Here is a 6000-nt window from a genome sequence, read left to right on the forward strand (position 1 = left end):
TGTGTTTTGGGCCCTGTTTGCACTGGTTCAAGGTGCTGGGCAGGTTGCACCTGGAGCTACAGGCTCTTTAGCTTGGGGGAATCATTGTTTTACTGTTGTTTCTTCCCTCCCTTTTCCTTACTCCTGTAAGTTGTACAGTGGGCCTTCTGCATGGCTGTTTCCTTCTTTTCTTTCCCCATCTCCTGGCATGATCATAACTTACCGCAACCTCAAACTCCTGGGCTCTAAGCAATCCTCCTGCCTCAGCCTCCAGAAGAGCTGGGACTACAGGTGAGTGTCACCACACCCAGCTAATTTTCTATTTTTTTGTAGAGACAAGGTCTCGCTCTTGCTCAGGCTGGTGTCAAACTGCTGGTATCAAGTGATCCTCCCACCTCAGCAAGACAAACATCTCTGGGGCCCAACTGTGCCTAGCCTCGGTTTTCTTGCCTGTAAAATGGGCTCCTGACACCGACCTGAGGCTGACATGAGGCGCAGTTTCCTGGCACAGCCTCCCCCGGCATGGGCAGGGGCATCCCCACGTCACAGAGGGGGAAACAGGCACAGCAGGGCCTGGGACCGCACTGAGGCCTGTGCAATCTTTCTCTTTCAGGGAGGGGGAGAGGGCTCTAGGCCTCCCAGCCCCACGCAGAGGTGTTTTCAGATCTCCCAGACCTTCCAGGTGGCTGTTCCTGGGGTCCAGCCCTGCCCCTTATGAGCTGAGTGTGGCAGTCCCGTCCCCACTGCCAAACTCATTCTGGAGTGTTCCAGGCTCCTGTGGACCAGGGGGTGGGAGTGCAAGCCTCACCAGGCCATCATGACCACTGAGGGGGGAGTCACATGGCTATGGGGGATTTGGGGGTCTCAGGGCTGAAGGGTGAGGTCAGGCTGAAGGGGGACGGAGGGGCCCCCAGGCCTGCCTCTGTCCTGGAGACTGGCTGTGGGTGGCAGAGCAGGGGCAGCCTCGGCTTGGCCTGGTGGTGAGGGGGTGGGTGGGGTTCAGCAGAGGCCTGACCCTGTGAGGGCTGGACCACTATGCTCTGAGGTCACGCTCAAGTCTGGGGCTCAGGAGGACACCGCTCAGGAGTCCTGGGCGGCAGGCATGGCTTCTCCCTTTTCCTTGCCCCTGTCAGGAACATGATAAAAAGTCCCCCAATCTCTGCTCTGGGGCTCAAGGCCCGCATTCCCGAGTTCAAAGCCAGCCTCACCTTCCTCCAGTGCCTGGCCCCTCCAGGCACGCCTGCCCCCACTTGTCTCCGGTGGCCAGTTTTCCTACCTGGACCCCTCGCATGCTGTTCCCTTTCCTGGGGCTCTCCTGCCATCCACCCGGCCACCGTCAGGACACTGAGGAGCCACCGTTGTGGCCGGCTGGCACTCAGGCATCACATGGATCAGTGCGTTCCTTTGAGATTTTCTGTGATTCCGCTTTGCTCTCCTGAAAAGTGTTGACCTAATGGAAAAAACTGATGTAAAATTTACCTAAGTAGAGAGTTTATTTGGGCCAAGCTGGAGGACTGCAACCTGAGAGCATAGATTGGTTGCTGCCCTCCAACATGGCCCATATAAACTCCCTACTTACAATGATTTCTCCTCAGTTGTTCCCTTTAGGTCAACGTATCTGGCCTAAGCCATCAGGATTCGGAGTGACCACCCTCCCCTGACCCCCAGCATTTTCTCTGGGACTCGGCGCTCAGCACCAGCGCACACCCATGTGGTCATCTGACTCCAGAGGTGTCACGGGTGCAGAAGGGTGAGTCTGAATCCAGACCTCCCTTCTCTTTTTGGTTGCGGTCTACATTTTATTTGGGCTGTTTTTCAAACCCTGTTTTTCCTTTAAAAGTGAGGGCTTTGGTCTCTTTCTTTGCACAGGAGATCGCACTAAAGAATACTGTGGAGGGCTGGTTTCCCTCCTCTGCCCCATGGCACGTGGTCTGGGCCATGGTGTGACAGTTGGGCACTGGGGGTTTCGCTTCTTTGGGCATAAAATTACAAAGTGTGGTCTAAAAACTTGTGGCTGCTTTCTGTTGTTCATAATGTGGACATGTCTTTTCATTTGTGACCAATTTCCATTCTAAACCAAAAGGGGCATGACAGCAAGTTCTCTTGTCCCAGAGAGAAGGGGCGATTGCTCTTACCCACTGGGTACTCCAGGCGACTAGAGACTTGGCAGAGGTGTCAGAACTGAGGTCAGAACTGCTATCCTGGACAGGAAGTGGCGTCACAGGGCATTCTTCACCAGAAGACTATTTTAGGGACTCTTGCTCATTTGGAAAGGTATAAATAAGGGACTGGTCACCCCGATACCTCAAACACCGTGCTGTCACCTGACAGAGGCAGTCTGAGCCACGTAAGAGCGATCACGACTCTTGGGTGACACCTAGAGCAGTGACGTGCGTAAGCAACACATTTCAACCCAAAACACACTCCTGGCCTTGGTCGCTTTTGAAAAGTTCCTAAAGAGATTGCACCACTGCACTCCAGTCTGGGCGACAGAGCGAGACCCTGTGTATAAATAAATAAAACATACATGCATACAAAAATAGGCAAGCCTTTCTGATTTTTCTCTTTTGGATCCTACTCTGGGAATTTTTTTGAGTTGACTGAAAGCCCTTTTAAAATATGTTTGGTCCTTCTCTTTGCTTTCTTTTTATTTTATTTACTTTAGAAACAGAGTCTCACAATGTTGTCCAGGTGAGGGTGCAGTGGCTATTCACAGGCGCAATCATGGTGCGCTGCTGCCTCGAACTCCTGGCCTCAAGCGAGCCTCCCGCCTCAGCTCCTGATGGGCTGATGATGGAGTGGGCTGACTGGCCTTGGGTCGCCCACCAGCCTCAGGGAAAGTTTTGGCAGTGAGGAGCATTGTGGGAAGAGTGTGCAGCAGTCCGCGGTGTTTCCCTGTTTAGGGGTGCCGAGATTCAGTGCAAAGGTGGGATCCTTGATTTGTAAAGACCTAGGCGCTCTGCCTTCCAGCTGTGCCTGCTTTTTGCTTATTTAAGTGTTAGGCTCCCAAAACTGCAAATGCTTTCTTTGCCCTAATCCTTACAGAGCTCCACTTTGATTTGTTGTTCTTGTTGTTTTCTATGCACCTCGTTCCTAAGATGGAAGGGGCTCCACCTAGAAGTCAGCAATCTTAATAAACTAAGTTGAAAAGACCATCGATCAAACTAAATCAACCTCCAGAATGCAACTTTCTGATGTTTAGCTGGCTATTTTGAAATTCTTTGTAAAAGAAATTTGCATCTATAAAGAAAATCTCCATTTGTAAGGGGGGGGTCTCTCTCTCTCCCCCTCTCCCATAATGGGGAAGACAGGGGCTTAAAGTTTACATAACAAACTGCACCTGTGCTTAAGGTACTCTTCCTGGGCATCTTGTCTTAACTGGGCCTTTACCTAAGTCCTTCTTTGTCTCAGCAAATAATGGTGTTTAGACTCAAGTTCTGTGCCTTTGAGAGGTAAATTTCCTACCTTGTTTCACTTAAGAGTCATGTCTTTAGAAGTGCAAATCTACTCGTTTAGGGGAAGTGAACAGGTGACCTACAGATTGAGCAGGTGCAGTGGTGCTGCTACCTGTCGTCCCAGTAACTCCAGGAGGCGAGGCCAGAGTATCACTTGAGGCCAGGAGTTTGAAACCAGACCGAGCAACATAGAGAGACCCATTGTCTAAGAAAAATAAGAATAATTAGTCAGGCGTGCTGGCATGCACCTGTAGTCCCAGCTACTCTGGAGGCTGAGGCAGGAGGATCGCTCGAGCCCAGGACTTGGAGGCTGCAGTGAGCTATGATGCCACTGCACTCTAGCCCAGGTGACAGGGGGAGACCCTGTCTCTAAAAAAAATCCAAGAGAGATTGATAGTCTGAAGACAGAGAAGAAATCATTTGAAAACTGGTGCCAGATACAAGAAAAGAAAAAAAGACACAATCAAAGACCTGGGTCATGAAAGCTCATAGGATAAATCTGATCCAGGATGTTTTTTCAGACTGAACCCGAGGCCTGACTCTCTTGCCCCTTAAACAGTTGGCTTTTTTTTTTTTTTAGACAGAGTCTCACCGTGTTGCCCGGGCTAGAGTGCCGTGGCATCAGCCTAGCTCACAGCAACCTCAAACTCCTGGGCTCAAGGGATCCTCCTGCCTCAGCCTCCCGGGTAGCTGGGACTACAGGCATGTGCCACCATGCCTGGCTAATTTTTTCTATATATTTTTAGTTGTCCGATTAATTTCTTTCTATTTTTAGTAGAGACGGGGTCTCGCTCTTGCTCAGGCTGGTTTCGAACTCCTGAGCTCAAACAATCCGTCCGCCTCGGCCTCCCAGAGCGCTAGGATTACAGGCGTGAGCCACCTCGCCTGGCCAACAGTTGGCTTTTAAATCAGATCAAATCATGTCCTTCCCCTAAGATCCACCATTACTAATATTGAAACTGCTGTCATAAATGCCAGATGACCAAGTAGACAGCTCTAGGAATGAGTCTGCCTAGCCCTGGGACCTCCTGCTGGTTACTGGCCTGCACATGCCTTGGAATGATCTTTGGTCAAGAGGGGTAACTGAGGACCGAACTCTGACCTTTTTTCTCTTGTCCAAATTCCTTGCTAAGAGGCCTGGCGAGTCATGCCTTACAAACCACAAAATCTCATTAAATGGGTTTATTTTATTTTATTAAGTTTTTTTAGAAATAGGGTTTCGCTCTGTCATCCAGGCTGGCATGCAGTGGTGAGATCATAGCTCACTGTAACCTAAAATTCCTTGGCTCAAGCAATCCTCCTGCCTCAGCCTCCCAAGTAGCTGGGACTACAGGTGCACACCACATCCCTGGCTAATTTTTAAATTTTCTTACAGACAGGGTCTCACTATGTTGCTCAGTCTGGTCTCAACCTCCTGGGCTCAAGTGATCCTCCCGCCTCAGCCTGCCAAAGAGCTGGGATTACAGGCGTGAGCCACTGAGCCCAGCCCTGACTCCAATTCTTGAGACAAAACTTAACTCTTTCAACCAACTGCCACCTGAAGAATCCCTAAAACTCACCTATGACTTGTAAGCCCTCACTTCTAGATGTCCCGTCTTGTCAAGCCGAACCAATGTGTACCTTCCATGTATTGATTTATGATTTTACCTGTAATTCCTGTCTCCATGAATGTATAAAACCCAAATGTAACCCAGCTTCCTTGGGTGCACTTTTTCAGGACCTGTTGAGATGGTGTTCCTTGGGCCACAGTCACTCCTATTGGCTCAGAATAAACCTCTTTAAATGCTTTGGCAGAATTGAGTTTTTCCGTCAACCCTGGCAAATGAAGGATCTTATAAAAGTTATAAGATCTGCTTCTGTCTGTATGTCTTTATGTGTTATATGCATGTGATATTTCACTACTGAAATATATAAAAGCTCTAATCAATTGTCTTAAAAAGAGCTTAAATCAAATATTTTATCAGAAAAATAAAAACTAACTTTAATGCCTTTTAGTTCACTTGGGTAAATCTTTGGTAAGACTAGTTTAATATTGTTGATTTAATGAAAACAGCTGTATCTTCTGATCAGCAAAATATCCACGTATTTAACTTTAGGGCTCTTGTGTAGGTGGCAACTGCCCAACATTTGCAGGCTGCGAAAATTATTAACAAGGAAATAACTTGAGATGATGGCAGCTTTATTTAATGGACAACTCAAGCTTAATTGTTAAGAACAAGTAAATTAAATGAATGTAGATGGTAAAAAAGTTTATACATAAACTTTTCATCATTTAAAAAATCTTTTTCAGTAATTTAAAGTCATATTATGTTAAATTAATTAATAGAAAAGCATAAAATGTCTGAGTCATTTCTAAGTTAAAATACTGAAACAATCATTAAATGTAAGTTTAAGTTGATATATTTTGGCCTCTTTTTTTTTTTTTTTTTTTTTTTTTTTTTTTTTGAGACAGAGTCTCACTCTGTTGCCCTGGCTTGAGTGAGTGCCATGGCTTCAGCCTAGCTCACAGCAACCTCACACTCCTGGGCTCAAGCAATCCTACTGCCTCAGCCTCCTGAGTAGCTGG

This window comes from Propithecus coquereli, unplaced genomic scaffold (genome assembly GCF_000956105.1).
Source record: "Propithecus coquereli isolate 6110/MARCELLA unplaced genomic scaffold, Pcoq_1.0 Scaffold862, whole genome shotgun sequence".
NCBI classification, from domain to species: domain Eukaryota; kingdom Metazoa; phylum Chordata; class Mammalia; order Primates; family Indriidae; genus Propithecus; species Propithecus coquereli.